This window comes from Vulpes lagopus, chromosome 13 (genome assembly GCF_018345385.1).
Source record: "Vulpes lagopus strain Blue_001 chromosome 13, ASM1834538v1, whole genome shotgun sequence".
Classification (NCBI taxonomy): Eukaryota; Metazoa; Chordata; class Mammalia; order Carnivora; family Canidae; genus Vulpes; species Vulpes lagopus.
The window spans coordinates 36,925,673-36,945,350 of record NC_054836.1 but is presented as its reverse complement, the minus strand read 5'-3'; positions in this window follow the sequence as shown (position 1 = coordinate 36,945,350).

Genomic DNA, 19,678 nt, shown 5'->3' with positions numbered 1-19,678 from the left:
AGCCTAATCCAAAAGCAGATGCTCAACCAGTGAGCCACCCAATAAATAAAATATTAAAAACAAAATCTTAAAATCTTCAAAACAAAATGTCTTTTAAAAAAAGTTTTTCTGGGGGATCCCTGGGTGGCGCAGCGGTTTGGCGCCTGCCTTTGGCCCAGGGCGCGATCCTGGAGACCCGGGATCGAATCCCACGTCAGGCTCCCGGTGCATGGAGCCTGCTTCTCCCTCTGCCTGTGTCTCTGCCTCTCTCTCTCTCTCTCTCTCTCTCTCTCTGTGACTATCATAAATAAATAAAAATTAAAAAAAAAAAAGTTTTTCTGGGATCCCTGGGTGGCGCAGCGGTTTGGCGCCTGCCTTTGGCCCAGTGCGCGATCCTGGAGACCCAGGATCGAATCCCACATCAGGCTCCCGGTGCATGGAGCCTGCTTCTCCCTCTGCCTATGTCTCTGCCTCTCTCTCTCTCTCTCTGTGACTATCATAAATAAATTAAAAAATTAAAAAAAATATTTAAAAAAAAAAAGTTTTTCTGTGGAAGGAGCCTCGGTGTCCATCAAAAGATGAATGGATAAAGAAGATGTGGTTTAAACAAACAAAAAAAGATGTGGTTTATGTATACAATGGAATATTACTCAGCCATTAGAAATGACAAATACCCACCATTTGCTTCAACGTGGATGGAACTGGAGGGTATTATGCTGAGTGAAGTAAGTCAATCGGAGAAGGACAAACAGTGTATGTTCTCATTCATTTGGGGAATATAAATAATAGTGAAAGGGAATGGAAGGGAAGGGAGAGGAAATGTGTGGGAAATATCAGAAAGGGAGACAACATAAAGACTCCTAACTCTGGGAAATGAACTAGGGGTGGTGGAGGGGGAGGAGGGCAGGGGGTGGGGGTGAATGGGTGATGGGCACTGAGGGGGACACTTGACGGGATGAGCACTGGGTGTTATTCTGTATGTTGGTAAATTGAACACCAATAAAATAATTTATTTAAAAAAAAAAGTTTTTGCCAATAAAGAATATCCAAAGAACAAAGCAGGCTCTTGCTGGTGCCTAGAGTTTAGTTCCTAAGCTAGGTTATTAAAATACTGGGAATTGCCCAAAGAGAATATCAATCTGTTGACGGTGAAAGTACTTAAAGATTTAAGCAGCATATCACCAACAAAAAAACATTTGTCATTATCTATTAGAGAATAGCTATATGAAGAGGTAGTACACATAATTAAAGACAAAAATATGTATGTTATATATATGTGCTAATGGAAAGGAGAATAGGGGAATAAGGGAAATAGAATTTAAATAGGGTAGTCTTTGAAGGCTTCCCTGAGAAGGTGAGATTTGAGTAAAATCTTTAGGTGATAAAAAACCTTTAGGTGATAAAGGAGGAATCCTTGGGGCACCTGGGTGGTTTCAGTTGGTTGAGCCACCAACTCAAGTTTTGGCTCAGGGTTTTGAAATTGAGCCCCAGGTTTCCCCACTTAACCAGGACTCTGCTTGAGATTCTTTTCTTCTCCCTATGCTCCTCCCTCACTCATGACCCCCCCCCCTTACATACACACACACACATTTGTACTCTAAAAGCTTTAAAAACCTTAATGATACGTCAATAAATAGAACTATATGGAACAGGGCAGCCCGGGTGGCTCAGCAGTTTAGCGTGCTGCCTTCAGCCCAGGGCGTGATCCTGGAGACCCAGGATCGAGTCCCACATCAGGCTCCCTGCATGGAGCCTGCTGCTCCCTCTGCCTGTGTCTCTGCCTCTCTCTCGCGCTCTCTCTCTGTGTGTCTCTCATGAATAAGTAAAATATTTTTTAAAAAACTATATGGAACAAATTAAGATAATTGAATCATTCTGTTTATTTAAAAAAGGGAGGGGGACACTTGAGTGGCTCAGTGGTTGAGCATCTGCCTTTGGCTCAGGTCCCACTTTGGGCTCCCCACAAGAGAGCCTGCTTCTGTCTGCCTCTCTGTGTCTCTCCTGAATAAAATCTTTAAAAATAAATTTTAAAAAGGGAGCCTTTTTTTTTTTAATTTTTATTTATTTATTTACTTATGATAGTCACAGAGAGAGAGAGAGGCAGAGACACAGGCGGAGGGAGAAGCAGGCTCCATGCACCGGGAGCCTGATGTGGGATTCGATCCCGGGTCTCCAGGATCGCGCCCTGGGCCAAAGGCAGGCGCCAAACCTCTGCGCCACCCAGGGATCCCAGGGAGCCTTTTAGATACCTGGAGGAAGAACATGTTAAGTACAGGGAACCAAAAATAATGCCTTAAGGCATTTCTTGTCCAATTTCAGCATATCTGAAATTGGACAAGAAAGGCCTGAGAGGACAAAGATTATAACAACAAAGGACCAGATGTTGCTGGGGAGAGGAGGAGGTTGGAAGGTGTGGCTTCAATAGTCAAGAGGCAAATTCTTTATAAAAGGAGAACTATCAGAAGTAATACATAGGTGTAATGTTACATATTAGATATTAGGATAGATACTAAGCTTAAGGACTTTAAAAATTAGATGTGTTGGGATGCCTGAGTGGCTCTCAATAGTTGACTGTCTGCCTTAGGCTCAGGTCGTGATCCCTGGGGTCCTGGGGATCGAGTGCCTGCATCCAGTTCTTTGCAGGGAGCCTGCTTCTCCCTCTGCCTAGGTCTTTGCCTCTCTTCTCTCATGAATAAATAAAATATTTTAAAGTTTTTTTTTTAATTTTTATTTATGATAGTCACAGAGAGAGAGAGAGAGAGGCAGAGACACAGGCAGAGGGAGAAGCAGGCTCCATGCACAGGAAGCCCAACGCGGGATTCGATCCCAGGTCTCCAGGACCGCACCCTGGGCCAAAGGCAGGCGCCAAACCGCTGCGCCACCCAGGGATCCCCCATAAATAAAATATTTTAAAAAGTAAATTTTAAAATTTTGATGTGTTAAATTTGTTGTGAATGACCACACTAGTTGTGGAGCCTACTTAAAAATAGTTGTCTCTCAGTGTATGCATTTTCTTTTCCCACGATAATTTAAGGAGATTGGTCAAAATCAGTACATTTTTCTTTTTCTTTTTAAGATTTTATTTATTTGTTTATTCATGAGAAACCGAGAGAGGCAGAGACAGGCAGAGGGAGAAGCAGGCTCCATGCAGGGAGCCCAATGTGGGACTCGATCCCGGGACTCCAGGATCACATCCTGGGCATGAAGGCAGGCACTAAACCACTGAGCCACCCAGAGATCCCTAAGTGCATTTTTCTATTACAAAGTATACATTGAAAGGTAAGATGAGAGGTGCCTGAGTTAGGCATCTGCCTTCAACTCAGGCCATGGTCCAGGGCTCCTGGGTTTGAGCCTGCCTTGGGCTTTCTGCTCAGTGAGGAACCTGCTTCTTCTTTTTTTTTTTTTTTTTTTGAGGAACCTGCTTCTGTCTCACTCTGTTACCCACTCGTCCTCTCACTATCTCAAAATCTTTCAAAAAAAAGAAAGGTAATACCACCGATAGTAGAAAACAAAAAAACTTCCAAGAAAGCAAACATGCACAAGTGGAATAACAAGCTTGCCAATTCAACCTCCTACCAACAGTATATGGGAGGGAGGTCTTGAAACAAAAAGTATTGGGATTTTACTAAAGGAAAAAAAGCTATATTCTGAATTATTTACGGCACAAAATTATTTCACAACGAAATTAAGGTACCACTTTACAAAAACAACATGGCAACATAACTACCGGAGGGACTCCCGGCTAGCTCAGCTGTTAGAATATGTGATTAGATCTCAGGGCTGTGATTTCAAACCCAATGTTGGGTGTAGAGTTTACTTTAAAAAAAAAAAAAAAAAAAAAAACAATGGAACTAAGACTACGTGATGTTAATACAAAGATGGATACTATGGGATCCTGTATACTTGAAATGATTCTCTAATTCTGTGTACTTGTAATTGATCCCCAAAAGCCTATCTCCACTTGAGAAACCCACAAGTGGTGTTCATAAAAAGAAAGCCGTTGCCTAACACGAACGAGTCATGAGTCCCCGTGGTATACTGTGCTGTGCAATCTAATTTAATCCAGGGATAGATTTTCATGGCGTAATTTTCAGATTTCTACAAATATTTCTTTGTGTGTAAATCTGAGAAGATAACTCCCTTGATGCAAGAAGCATAATTGGCATGATAATTTTAACGAGTTGGGAATAAAATTGACAAACTTGGGGAAAATGAGACAATCAAAAAGAGGGCCTAAGCACCTGGCTGGCTCTGTTGGTGGAACATGCGGCGCTTGATTTCAGGATTGTGAGTTCGAGCTCCATGTTGGGCATAGAGCCTACTTTAAATAAATGTATAAAGAGGTGGATCCCTGGGTGGCTTAGTTTAGTGCCTGCCTTCGTTCAGCCCAGGGTGTGATCCTGGAGTCCGGGGATGGAGTCCCACATCAAGGTTCCCTGCATGGAGCCTGCTTCTCCCTCTGTGTCTCTGCCTCTCTCTCTCTCTCTCATGAATAAATCTTTTTTAAAAAAAAAATGTATAAAGAGGCCTAAGTAGACTATCCTCCTCTCCTCTCAGAGGTGAGCATGAGTATATATTTATGGGTATAGGTGCCACAGTTTTGTAACACAATGGGGCTCTGATCACTTTATTAAAAGATTTTAAGAAAGCAGGAACAGGGGTAGGGGCAGAGGGAAAGGGAGAAACAGATTCCCCCCTGAGCCAGGAGCTGGCCTCTGGGCTCTATCCCAGGACCTGAGATCATGACCTGAGCCTAAGGCAGATGCTTAACTGACTGAGCTACCCAGGTGCCTCTCTGATCACTTAATTTGAGAAAATTCAAAGTACGTATACAGGGGAGAATGGGGTGTTTGTGTGTTGGAGATGGATGGTAGTGAAGTTTGCACAATGCCAATGTACTTAATACCATACATCTTTGCACTGTTACAAATGGTAAATATATGTTTACCACACACAAAGACATGGTAAAAAATCAAAACTTCCTTAAATAAAGATCCTCGGGCAGCCCCGCTGGTGACCCAGCAGTTTAGCGCGCCTTTGGTCTGCAGTGTGATCCTGGAGACCCAGGATCGAGTCCCACGTCGGGCTCCCGGTGCATGGAGCCTGCTTCTCCCTCTGCCTGTGTCTCTGCCTCTCTCTCTCTCTCTCTCTCTCTCTCTCTCTCTCTCTCTCTGAGTCTGTCATGAATAAACAAATAAAATATTTAAAAATAAATACATAAAAAAGATCCTCATGTATCTAATTTGGTATTATTTCTTCCCGGTGTATCCTGTCATTTGATAGTTGCCAATTGATTAGGTAATCAGTGAGGTAACTTGCTTCATGATCTGCTATGTGGTGGGTGCCTAAAACCAGTATCTGGCATGGAGTAAATGCCCAATGAATGTTTGTATAAATGAATGAATGAAAATGAATGAATGAGGATAGTAACAGGAAAAAGATTGGTAAGGTCCATAAACTAAATTCCCAATCAGAAATTTCCAACAAGTTAAACTAAAGAGCTAAAGTATACTCCTCAAGGAAGTATACAGAAGGGATCTAGGCTGAAAGCATATTCAATCATTATGACCCTATAAAAGGGTTGAGAATTACTTAGAAGTCCATCTAATGAAGAGAAGTGAAAATATAAAAGGATTGGTGCTTAAGTCACCTTGAAAGTTCATTTATATGGAACACTGAGATCCCTGATGTCAGATAAGTGAAGTATTCTGATACTTACAAAATCAAGTGCAGAGAAGTCACAGTGGAAAATATTCTTGTTTTGAAAGGCATGAATTTTGTTTTCTGGGTACTGTACATTAAAAGTTATTTTTGTGGGGACACCTGGCTGGCTCAGTTGGTAGACCATGTGACTCTTGATCTCGGGTTCATGAGTTTGAACCCCACAGTGAATGTAGGGATTACTTAAATAATCTTTGAATTATTTTCAGGGGGCCTGGCTGGCTGTCAGTGGAGCATGGGATTCTTTTTTTTTTTTTTTTTTTTAAGATTTTATTTCACAGCACAAAGCAGTGGGGGGAGCAGGACTGGGAGAGGAAAGAAGACTCCCCACTGAGCAGGGAGCCTGATGACGGGTTCGATCCCAGGACCCTGAGATCATGACCTAAGTTGAAATCAAGAGTCGGATACTTAACTGACTGAGGCACCCAGGTGCCCCAGTAAAGCATAGGATCTTGATTGCAAGGTTGTAAGTTCAAGATCCATATTGGGTGTAGAGATTACTTGGAAAAAATAAAAATCTTTTAGAAGTTATTCTCACTAATATCTTTGTAAAGGTACAAATGTAGTTAAACTTTTAAAATAATTTTAAAAATTTTTGGGTGCCTGGGTAGCTCAGTTGATTAAGTATCTGCCTTCAGCTTGAGTCATGATCCCAGAATCCTGGGATCAGGCCCTGAATCGGGCTTCCCTCCTCCATGGGGAGTCTGCTTCTTCCTCTCCCTCTGCCTGCTGCCCCTCCTGCTTGTGTGCTGTCTGTCAAATAAATAATACCTTTAAAAAAATTAAATTATTGTTTATATGCTCTGGTTCCTCAGGATTATTTAGAGCTGTTTGCTTTTTTTTTTTTTTTTTTTAAAGATTTTACTTATTTGACAGCACAAGCAGGGAGAGCAGGAGTGGGAGAAGCAGGTTCCCCACTAAGCAGGGAGCTGGATGAGGGCTTAATTCCAGGACCCTGGGATCATGACCTGAGCTGAAGGCAGACACTTAACTGACTGAGCCATCTAAGCACCCTACACTTATTTTTTTGTTAAGTTTATTTAATTTTTAAGTAATCTTGACAATGTGGGGCTTGAACTCATGACCCTATCAAGAGTTGAATTCCATCTGAGCCAGCCAGGCACCCCATTAATACCATGACTTTAAGTACAAGACTCAAAACAGTATTTGTTGTTTTGTATGCATGGATCCTGAATCTATTTGTACACTACTGAATGGGAAGCCTAATATAAACATTCCAATCCTTACCTCAAACTTGTTTATAAATTTCAATGGAGTTGGGATGCCTGGGTGGCTCAGCAGTTGAGCGTCTGCCTTAAGCTTAGGGCGTGATCCTGGAGTCCTAGAATCGAGTCCTGCATTGGGCTCCCTGCATGGAACCTGCTTCTCCCTCTGCCTGTGTCTCTGCCTCTCTCTCTGTGTGTGTCTCTCATGGATAAATAAATAAAATATTTAAAATAAAAAAAAAAACAGGGATCCCTGGGTGGCTCAGTGGTTGAGTGTCTCCCTTGGGCTCAGAGCATGATCCTGGAGTCCCAAGATCGATTTCTGCATTGGGCTCCCTGCATGGATCCTGCTTCTCCCTCTGCCTGTGTCTCTGCTCCCCCCCCCCCTCTGTGTTTCACATGAATAAGTAAATAAAATATTTTTAAATAAATAAATATCAATGGAGTTTCAGAATGCTCTGCTACATCCATCAAGGTGTCCTCTTAAATTCCAAAAAATAAGTGCCTGGGTGCCTTGGTTGGTTAAGCGACAGACTTGATTTGGGCTCAGGGAAGTGATCTCAGTGTCCTGGGATTGAGCCCCAAATCAGGCTCTGTGCTCAACGGGAGTTTGCTTCTCTCTTTCCTTCTGCCCTGCCCCCTGCTCATGCTCTCTCTGTCTCTCAAATAAATAAAATATTTTTTAAAAAATTACAGCAAACATTCAGGGGTGCCTGGGTGGTGCATTCAGTTAAGCTCAGATCGTGATCTCATGGGTGATGAGATCAAGCCCCACATCAGGCTCTGCACTCCACTAGAGTCGGCTTGAGATTTTCCTCTCCCTCTGGTGCTCCTGCTCATGCTCCCTCTCTCTCTCTCAAATATTTAAAAAATTTTAGCAAAGATTCAGACATAGAAAATTATATTGATCCACATTTGGCATCATATTCACTTAGGAAACTATTGGGTGGGAAACAGCATGCAGTGGGGCAGGGTCAGCCATTCCACAAGTTCATGTAGTAGTCCTCAAAGCAGTACTACTTGGTGCAAGATGATGAAATCCACATTGTGCAAGTGCAACTCTCCTGACTTTGAAAGTTTTATGCTTCAGCACCCAGTATCTCATGTAAGGACACTGTAGTACAGCTCCCAAAGTTCCTGGAGGACCTGCCTAGTTTTGTTACTGCACTTGGAAGCTTCCAAGTATGGTGTCCCCATCAGCTACAGTTTCTTCTGGTCCAGATGCATTTTACCAATCAGGTCATTTTTACCATAAGCAAATGTAACAGAGTTGACATAATTATCGGGGTGCCAGAGCAACAAATATAAGAAAAGGTCAAATTTTAATGCAGAAGGGGGCAGGGTTCTATTAAAGGAATAGAGTCCAGAATAGATGGAACTACCTGTGAGAATTTATATGATAAATGTGACATTTCATTTTGGTTGGGAAAGGACAAAAGATAGTACAATTGCCTCTTTGGAAGGAAATAAATTCACACCTTTACCTCATACTACATTAATATAAATTATAAGTGGATTAAATATGTAAATGTAAAAATAAAGCTATACTTCCACCATTTGACAAGCATGATATCAATAAGTAACAAGCAAGACTCTTCAATGGTTGCTAAAACTAGTAGACAAGTAAGTTTCAAGGAATGAGGAGAAACAGTCTGAAAATCTCTCCCTGCAAGCAGCTTGCTAATTACAAAGGGAAAAAGTGTGGTTTTACACCAGGGAAATGTGGAACACACCCCTTACCTAACTGTTCAAAATTAGCATCACCAGGGCAGCCCCGGTGGCGCAGCGGTTTAGCGCCGCCTGCAGCCTGGGGTTTGATCCTGGGGACCCTGAATCGAGTCCCACGTCGGGCTCCCTGCATGGAGCCTGTTTCTCCCTCTGCCTGTGCCTCTGCCTCTCTCTTTCTCTCCCTGTGTCTCTATGGATAAATAAATAAATAATAAAAAAACCAAAAAACAAAATTAGCATCACCAGTAGTGGGATTAATGGGCATTATATGCTTCCTGATAGGATGCGCTAAGGGCAATATCACTTGATTTTTCTTCAATTGCATAAAAATATATAATGACTGGGGATTCCGGCATCCCAGGATCGAGTCCTGCATCGGACTCTCTGCACAGAGCCTGCTTCTCTCTGCCTCTCTCTCTCCCTCTTTCTCTCTCTGTCTCTCATGAATAAATAAAATCTTAAAAAAATAGATATAGATATAGATAGATATAGATATATAGATAGAAAGAGAGAGAGAAAGAGACCGTATCAAAAAGAAAACCAGCTAACCCCCAGTCAAGAGACATTCTATAAAGTAACTGGTCTGAAAATAAGAAAGAAAGAAACTGATCTGAGTGCTTCAAAAATTCCAATGTCATGAAAGAAGAAAGAGGAATATTCCAGATTTAAGGAGACTGAAAAGACATGAATGCAAGCCATGATCTGAGGTTGCTTGCTGTTTTTGTTTTTATCTTTTTTTAAGATTTTATTTATTTATTTATAGAGACATAGAGAGAGAATGAGAGGCAGAGAGAGGAGCAGGCACCATGCAGAGAGCCCGACATGGGACTCGATCCAGGTTCTCCAGGATCACGCCCTGGGCTGCAAGCGGCGCCAAACCGCTGCGCCACCGAGGCTGCCCTTATTCGTTTTTAAAATATCGTTTAAGGGGCAATCCGGGTGGCTCAGCGGTTTAGCGTCGCCTGCAGCCCAGGGAGTGATCCTAGAGACCCTGGATCGAGTCCCACGTAGGGCTCCCTGCATGGAGCCTGCTTCTCTCTCTGCCAGTGTCTCTGCCTCCCTCTATGTGTCTCTCATGAATAAATAAATAAAATCTACAACAACAAAAAAAAGTAAATCCACAACTCCTTACTTATTTAAATAAATAAAATACTGTTTTTGTTTTTTAAAGATTTTATTTATTCATTTTTAGAGAAAGATCGAGGGGAGAGCCTGAGAGGGAGGGAGAAAGAGAAGCAGACTCCATGCTGAGCTGGGAACCTGACCTGGGCTCCATCCCAGGACCCCGGGATTATGACCTGAGCCGAAGGCAGATGCTTAATTGATTGAGCCACCCAAGTGCCCTTTAAAAATATTTTTAAACGGTTTCATTTATAGGGATTCATACTATTAATCCTTCTAGCCCTTTTTAAAATCAGCTTTAGTGAGGTATAGTTTACATAAAATTAACCATTTTAAGTGTACAATATGATTTTGGTTTTAGGAATGTATGCAGTTGGGGGTTTACATTAATTTCAATCTACTTCAACAGTTACAGAAAGCTGTACTGGGGCCACCTGAGTGGCTCAGTCAGACAAGTGTCTGCCTTTGGCTCAAGTCATGATCCCAGGGTCCCAGAATCCAGCCCCGCAGCAGGCTCCCCACTCCTCTTCCTGCTCATGCTCCCTCTCTCTAATGAATTAATAAAATCTTTTTAAAAGGAAAGCTGTACAGAATCTTTTTTTCATATCATTGATTATCCTTAGTACTTCCTTAGTACTTATTCTATTAATTCTGTTCATTGACTTTCCAGACACACTGAATTGGTGTAAAAAGAATGTTAAATTTGATTTTAAGTAAAAGTTAAGTAAATTAAATCCTTGGGGGATGCCTGGGTGATTCAGTGGTTGAGCATTTATTTGCCTTTGGCTCAGGTCATAATCCTGGGGTCCTGGGATCGAGTCCCACACTAGCTCCCTATAGGGAGCCTGCTTCTCCCTCTGCCTATGTCTCTGCCTCTCTCTGTATGTATCTCACAAATAAATAAATAAAATATTTTAAAAATAATAATAAAGGGACCCCTGGATGGCTCAGTAGTTGAGTATGGGTCCTGGGATCAAGTCCTGCATCAGGCTCTGTCTGCCTCTCTGTTTCTCATGAATAAATAAATGAATAAAATATTTTAAAAATAGGGATCCCTGGGTGGCGCAGCGGTTTGGCGCCTGCCTTTGGCCCAGGGCCTGATCCTGGAGACCCGGGATCGAATCCCACATCAGGCTCCCGGTACATGGAGCCTGCTTCTCCCTCCGCCTGTGTCTCTGCCTCTCTCTCTCTCTCTGTGACTATCATAAATAAATAAAAAATTTAAAAAAATATTTTAAAAATAAAATAAAATATTTTAAAAATAATAATAGGGGATCCCTGGGTGGCTCAGCAGTTTGGCACCTGCCTTTGGCCCAGGGCTTGATCCTGGAGACCCGGGATCAAATCCCATGTTGGGATCCCTGCATGGAGCCTGCTTCTCCTTCTGCCTATGTCTCTGCCTTTCTCTCTCTGTGTCTCTCATGAATAAATAAACAAAATTTAATATATATATATATATATATAAATCCTCGATAAACTAAGGCTTACTCTACTTTTGGTAACAGAGATGTGTCAAAGTGATATAAAAAAACAACAAAGTGATAACCAAAATTTTATTTAGTGAAATAATTTTTATTCCATGGCCTTTTAGTCTGTAGAGATTTATAAAGGTCCTTCAACTTCCACAGTAAATTACAATTAGACTTTAAGGTATGTGAAGGCTGTTAAAAAAATTTTATTGGATTAAGAGTTGGAAGCTGGGACACCTGGGTGGCTCAGTGGTTTAGCTCCTGCCTTCAGCCCAGGACGTGATCCTGGAGACCCGGGATAGAGTCCTGCATTGGGCTCCCTGCATGGAGCCTGCTTCTCCCTCTGCCTGTGTCTCTGCCTCTCTCTGTGTGTCTCTCATGAATAAATAAATAAAATCTTTAAAAAAAAAAAAGTAATTGACAGTCTAAAATATTTTTCTATCTTAGAATATGCCCAAACATACATTTCTTTTACTTAATAATTGCCAAACTAGTATAAAAAGATGGTCTTAAATTTAAATAAACACTTGTAAGAATATACCTTAAGGTATATGTGAACATGGGCACAAATATTCATGTATAAAATTCCTTATTGATGAAACTTAGAAGTCCATCAACAGGAGACTAGTTAAATTACATAATGGCAATCCATTCAATGAAATACTATTTAGGTATTCAAATTTGCAAAAGGAAAACACAAAAAATGAAACAATCTAGAGCACCTGGCTGCTCAGTCAGTAGAGCATGTGACTCTTGATCTCAGGGTTATGAGTTCAAGCCCCATATTGGGTGTTGAATCTAGTTTTAAAAAACCAAAATGAAAAAAAAAAATTAAAAAAAAAAATAAAATAAAAATAAAAAAAATAAAAAAAATAAAAAACCAAAATGATATAATCTATATGTATTAATAAAATCATCTCCCAAGATATATTGATAAATTGAAAAAGATCAAGGTATATAGTAATATGCATTCTATGCTGCCATTTATTTGTGTGTGGTGTATACATATACTTGTATGAAATGGGGATATGTACATATCGCTGTAAATACTTCAGAAATACAAGTCAGGGCTGCCTGGGTGGCTCGGTCAGTGGAGTGACCCACTCTTGATTTTGGCTCAGGTCATGATCTCAGGGTTAGGATCAAGCCCTTGTAGGACTACCCACTCTGGGAGTCTGCTCAAGATTCTCTCCCTCTCCCTCTGCTCTTCCCCCAACTTGTGCTCTCTCTCTTTCTCTAAAAATAAATAAATCATAAAAAAGAAAAGAAATACATGTGAAAAGGACATGGTAGTTTCCTCTGGGGAGGGAAATTATTTTACTACAGGTTGCGTATTAAAAGGAGACTTAATTTTCAAAGTCCATTCTTTAGCACTTTTTGAATTTTTTAAAAAATCAAAAGGGTTTATTGTCTATTTAAAATAATTTAGGGGCATGGAGCCTGCTTCTCCCTCTGCCTGTGTCTCTGCTTCTCTCTCTCTCTCTCTCTCTCTCTGTGTGTGTGTGACTGTCATAAATAAATAAAAATTAAAAAAAATAAAATAAAATAATTTAGGGGCACCTGGTGGCACAGTTGGTTGAGTACCTGGCTCTTAGTTTCAGCTCAGATCATGACCTCAGGGTCATGGGACTGAGCCCTGTGTCTGGCTCTACACTATGTGTGGAGTCTGCTTCAGATTCTCCATCTGCCCCTCCCCTACTTCTTTCTTTCTTTCTCTATCTCCCTCTCTCAAATAAATCTTTTTTTAAAAAGATTTAATAAAATAAAATAATTTAAACAAATTATATTTTTTTATTTCCAAAGATAAAATGTATAATTTTAAAATATGGAGTGATATTCACCACCTGATTTACTGGAAAATGATTCTTAATGTATGAAATATGAAATAAAACACTGAAATTCTTGGAAAGAATTATTATTATTATTATTTTGAAAGAATTATTTTGAAGAAGAAAGAAGAAGAAGAAGAAGAAGAAGAAGAAGAAGAAGAAGAAAAGAAGAAGGAGGAAGAGGAGGAGGAGGAGGAAAAGAATCATCTCTTACCTGGAAGAACCTCTTAGTTACCTTTTTTTTTTTTTTTTTTTAGTTACCATTCTTAAATTCATATAGCCCTTTTAAAATGGACTACTTGGATAAGTAGGCCATCAATGCTTGGTCAATCTTTTATGCTCATTTCTTCCTCTTCTTCTTTTTAAGATTTTATTTATTTATTTGAGAGAGAGAGAGTGAGAGCAAGGGGAGGAGCAGAGGGAGAGGGACAAGCAGACTCCATGCTGAGTGGAGACTGACTCGGGATTGATCCCAGGACTCTGAGATCATGACCTGAGCCAAAACCAAGAGTTTGGACCCTTAACCAACTGAGTCACCCAGGCACTCCTTCTTCTTCTGTTATTTAACCACTTAGCTGAACATTCTAGATTGAAATCTCAGGATTAAGTGAAGTCTTAAAATGATCAAATCGAAATCTCTGAAGATGAAATCCCCTCTAAAAGAAGATACTCCTTAGATTAGGTAGTTTAAGGAAATGAGTCTTAACCTAGAGTCCATGGCTAGGAGTAATGGATGAACTTTAGAGAAACCATGAACCTCTGAATATATATTCAGAACGAGAGGTGTTTGTATTTGTGTATATTTTCTCTAAATAGCTTAATACTGGGCAGCCCGAGTTGCTCAGCGGTTTAGTGCTGCCTTCAGCCCAGGGTGTGATCCTGGAGACCCGGGATCAAGTCCCACATCGGGCTCCCTGCATGGAGCCTGCTTCTCCCTCTGCCTGTGTCTCTGCCTCTCCCTCTCCCTCTCTCTTCTGTGTCTCTCATGAATGAACAAATAAAATAAGTAAATAAATAAATAGCTTAATACTGCTATCAGATTCTTTTAAAAAGATTTTTTAATTTAAATTCAATTTGCCAACATATAGTATAACATCCAGTGCTCATCTCATCAAATGCCCTCCTTAGTGTCCATCACCCAATCACCCCATTCCCTCCAACCTCCCCTTCTAAAATCCTTTGTTTGTTTCCCCGAGTTAGGAGTCTCTCATGGTTTGTCTTCCTCTCTAATTTTTCCCCAGTTTCCCTCCTTTCCCTTACAGTCCCTTTCACTATTTCTTACATTCCACGTATAAGTGAAACCATATGATGATTTTCCTTCTCCGACTGACTTACTTCACTCAGCATAATACCCTCCAGTTCCATCCACGTTGAAGCAAATGGTGGGTATTCGTCCTTTCTGATGGCTGAGTAATATTCCATCGTGTATATAGACCACATCTTCTTTATCTATTCATCTGTTGAAGGGCATCTTGGCCCCTTCCACAGTTTGGCTATTGTGGACATTGCTGCTATGAATGTTGGGGTATAGGTGTCCCAATGTTTCACTACATCAGTATCTTTAGGGTAAATACCTGGTAGTTAGGCAATTGTTAGGTCATAGGGTAGCTCTATTTTTAACTTCTTTTTTTTAATTTTCTTTTTTTTTTTTTAATTTTTAACTTCTTGAGGACCTTTAATACTGTTTTCCAGAGTGGCTGCACCAGTTCACATTCCCACCAACAGTGCAAGAGGGTTCCCCTTTCTCCACATCCTCTCCAACATTTGTTGTTTCCTGTCTTGTTAATTTTCTGCTATCAGATTCTAAAAAGTGTTTCAAACACTCCCCAAATAAAAAACCATGATCTTTTAGTTTAACAGAATTAAAGCTATATTTTGGTTTGAAAATTCTGAATGGAAATATGGATGTTGGAAACCCGTATTTTTCATTGTGAGAAAAGAAAGATGGAATAAGAGAACGTGATGAAAATCTCTATTGTGTTGGATTTCAATTGGGGGTATTAGCATGTGCTTGCTCATATTAAATGTTTCCCCTTTCATCAGTATTACCCTCCCTCCATAGAGACAGAAAGCTTAAAGCCATAAATTTCTAAAAGAAATAGATAAATTTACTAAAGAACTAACTCAGGGAAAAAAACACATTTATTCATTTTTATATTCTTTCAAATCTTCTGTAAATAAGTTTAACAATAAATGGGGGCACGTGGCTGGCAGAGCACGTGACTCTTGATCTTGGGGTCATGAGTTTGAACCCCATGCTGGAGATAGAGTTTACAAAAAAAGAAAGAAAGAAAAAAAAAAAAAAAGAAAGAAAAAAGAAAAGCTAAAATGTTTCAAACCTATCATTTGAAAGAGGAGACCACTGTGATTAAAGCATATTCAATTAAACAAAAAAACTGGAAAAAAATCTTACTTTAAGATAAGAATGCTCCTGGGTTTTAGCCCCAAAAGCTCATGGACGTACACGTGTTGTTCCACTATTGGTGGCGCTAGATTTGATTACTTTGTCAAAGTGGTAACTGCTAGACCTTTCCATTTTAAAAGAAAATTTCTGTTTTCCTTTAAAGAAAGGAATGAATGGCCCAATTTCCAAAAATATTTTTTTCTTTTTTTTGTTTTTTAAGATTTTATTTATTTGTGAGAGACACAGAGAGAGGAGAGGCACAGACATAAGTAGAGAGAGGAGCAGGCGCCATGCAGGGAGCCCGATGTGGGACTCGATGGGCAGGTATTCAACTGCTGAGCCACCCAGGCGTCCCGTCTTTTTTTTTTTTTTTTTTTAAACTGGGCATGCAGACCAGTGGCTGTCTTGAACTCATTACCCTGAGATCAAGCCCTGGGCTGAGATCAAGACTTGGACACTTATCCAACTGAGCCACCCAGATGCTCCCCAGAAACAATTATTAAATGGGGCAGCTGGCTGGCTCAGTCAGTAGAGCATGTGACTCTTGATCCTGGGGTTGTGAATTCAAGCCCTATGTTGGGCATGGAGCCTATTTAAAACTAACAAACAAGGCAGCCCCAGTGGCTTAGTGGTTTAGCACCACCTTCAGTTCAGGGTGTGGTCCTGGAGACCCAGGATCAAGTCCCACATCCGGCTCCCTGTATGGAGCCTGCTTCTCCTTTTGCCTGTGTCTCTGCCTCTCTCTGTGTGTGTCTCTCATGAATAAATAAATAAAATAAAAACTAACAAACAAAAAACATGTCTACAATGTATATGGCATGAACTACTACTCCTGGGCTTGTAGGCGCTGTAATTTCACTTTGCTAACTACAGTGCCAGTAGGTTTAGAATATTTTTCTGCAGATTAATCCTTTGGAAAACAAATCCTGGCCTCATATTGTGAGAAAAATGCAACTAGTTGAATATTGTGTAGTGCATAAATAGAAAAGTTAAAAAGATTTTGAGGGGTGCCTGGGTGGTGCAATTTGTTAAGCCTCCAATTCTTGGTTTCAACTCCGGTCATGATCTCAGGGTTGTGAGATTGAGCCATGTGTTGGGCTGTATGCTCAGCCTGGAGTCTGCTTGAGATTCTCTCTCCTCACACTTGTGCTGTCTCTCTCTTTCTCTCTCTCTCTCTTTAAAATAAATAAATTTTAGGGATCCCTGGGTGGCTCAGTGCTTTAGCACCTGCCTTCAGCCCAGGGCATAATCCTGGAGTCCTGGAATCCAGTCCCACATCAGACTCCCCGCATGGAGCCTGCTTCTCCCTCTGCCTGTGTCTCTGCCTCTGTGTGTGTGTGTGTGTCTCTCATGAATAAATAAACCTTAAAAAATTAATTAAAAAAGATTTTGAAAGATCACCCATAAGATAAAACCATAACATACTAGACAATGACCTTACTACATACATACAATGACCTTATGTAGCAGTGTGTGTCATTATTTAATACCCTGTATTCTCAAGGTACTAGTTTCATTAATTTCGGTTTGTTGAATCATTGACTAGAATTCTTGTTTCATTCTACAGCTAATAAGATCAAAAGAATAAATGATGTCGAAGGGTCCATATGTTTCCTCTCTCTCTCCTTAAAAGTGATGCTTAGATAAGGTTTCTTCTTGGGGTGATAAAAATATTCCGGAGCTAGATAGATAGTGGTGATGGTCACATAACATAGTGGATGGACTAAATGCTACTGAGTTGTACATTTTAATTTGTACATTTTCTCTGTGTCTCTCATGAATAAATAAATTAATTAATTGATTTAAAAAATACTTTTGGGACACCTGGGTGGCTCAGCAGTTGAGCATCTGCCTTTGGCTCAGGGGGTAATTCTGGGGTCCCGGATCTAGTTCCACATCCGGCTCCTGCAGAAAGCCTGCTTCTCCATCTGCCTGAGTCTCTGACTCTCTCTCTCTCTCTCTCTCTCTGTCTTTCATGAATAAGTAAAATATTTTTTTAATTGTACATTTTATTTCTTTTTAAAGATTTTATTTTTAAATAATCTCTACACCCAGCATGGGGCTCAAATTTATAGCCCTGAGATCAAGAGTTGCATGCTCTACTGACTGAGCCACCCAGACACCCTTAAAAGATTTTCTAATTTATTTGAGAGACAGCATGAGCAGAGGGGAGAGACAGAGGGAGAGGAAGAAGCACCCTCCTCGCTAGCAGGGAGCCGGATGACGCGGGGCTCGATCCCAGGGTCCTAGGATCACCGTCTGAGCTGAAGGCAGACGCTCAACCACCCAGTCGCCTCCCAAATGGTGATTTTTGCGAAGTGATGCTTCTAGAAGAAATTCTAAAGACTGGTGCCTGGGGACAAAAACCCACTCACCCTTCTTCTCACCTTAATTTATAAATGAAGTTTAAAAAAAAATTCTGCCACAATTCTAAATGGAAATGCATTATCCTTTACCATATTCTGCATTTCTTCCTAGCAGAATAACCTAATTATGATCTACGTCTCCAGTGTAGCTCTGACATATGTTTCTCCAAACAATATTTAAATAGTAAATGGCAAAAACTAAGCCATAAAGAGAGTCATCCTTAGGTAGCTGTTTCCTGTTTCAGGAGAAACAGTAAACTATTACAACTGGAAAGGACTTTCAAGATCACCTGGGCCAGGGGGTCTGGGCAGCTCAGTTGGTTAAGCGTCTGCCTTCAGATCAGGTCATGATCTCGGGGTCCTGGGATTGAGGCCCACGTCAGCCCCAGAGCCCCACGTTTGGCTCCTTGCTCGGCAGGGAGCCTTCTTCTTCTGCCCCTCCCCCTGCTCATGTTCTCTCTCTCTCTCTCAAATAAATAAATAAAATCTTTTTTCAAAAAAATCACTTAGTCCAGCCCACTCATTTTCAAATTAGGGGACAGCCAGATAAAATGTATAAGGCTAAACCTGTGTGTGACATCATTTAGGTGAGTCTAATTTGTTTTATCATTAGTAGGTAAAAGTATCCTACATCTGGGAATGTGACAGTGGGCTAATATGATACTTTCTGCTTACTACTTTAATACACTGGTCAACAATTATCTTTTTTTTTTTCTCCATCCATTTGCAAAAGAACATGAAGAGTGCAAAATAAGCTTCAACCTAGGTAAGAGTGAAGAGGAAAAAATGAAGAGCTCTGCTCTGAGCCAATAACCACCACCCTGGAAAGACATTGAGGAGTTACCATGTATAGTTGCATTTAAACAGCAACCTGAAATTCAGCTTCAAGAAGCCTGAAATTTACCCACCCTGGGTGATGTCCACAAATTACTGGAAGGCTTTAGAAAAGAGAACTTGTACTTTCACAAAATTATAGTAAATTTATGCCTGGATGTTGAATATTGCTCCAAAAACAATGAAAAGGAGACAGGAGTCTGGAAGAAGGCAATAAATGATCAAAGGTACCTAGCAATGAATATCTTAGGACACAAGACTGGGCGAACCAGGATAATGTAATCTAGGAAGTTAAAATAAGAGGATTATGACTGAGTTTCGAAAAAAATGCTAAGAGGATCCCTGGGTGGCTCAGGGCGTGCGTGATCCTGGAGTCCCGGGATCGAGTCCCGCATCCGGCTCCCTGCGTGGAGCCTGCTGCTCCCTCTGCCTGTGTCTCTGCCTCTCTCTGTGTCTCTCATGAATAAATACGTTAAAAATAAATAGCTGAAATGGGTGGCTGGCTGGTTCAATCGGAAAAGCATGTGACTCTTAATCTCGGGATGGTAAGTTCGAGCCCCACACTGGATGTAGAGTTTACTTAAAATAATTAAAACTTAAAAAATTTTTGATGAGAGGAACTGGTGGGAGGACTGTGAACTTGTTAATCAAATCCTGGTCTTCAGAGTGAGAAAGCATGCTTTCCATCTTGAGAGATGTTTCGGGGAGGTGGTTCTTTAGAGAGTAGTGAACTTCTTACGGCCCCTTGTTGCCAATTTCTGTTAGGAAAAAAACAAGAAACTTCTAGGTGACGACAAAATATATTTTATATGATAGATTGTTTTATGGGGTTCCTGGCTGGCTCAGTCTATAGAGCATGCAAGTCTTGATCCTGGAGTCATGAGTTCAAGTATCACATTGGGTGTAGCGCTTACCTTAAAAAAAAAAAAAAAGAGGGGATCCCTGGGTGGCTCAGTGGTTTTGCCTGCCTTGGTCCAGGGCATGACCCTGGAGACCCAGG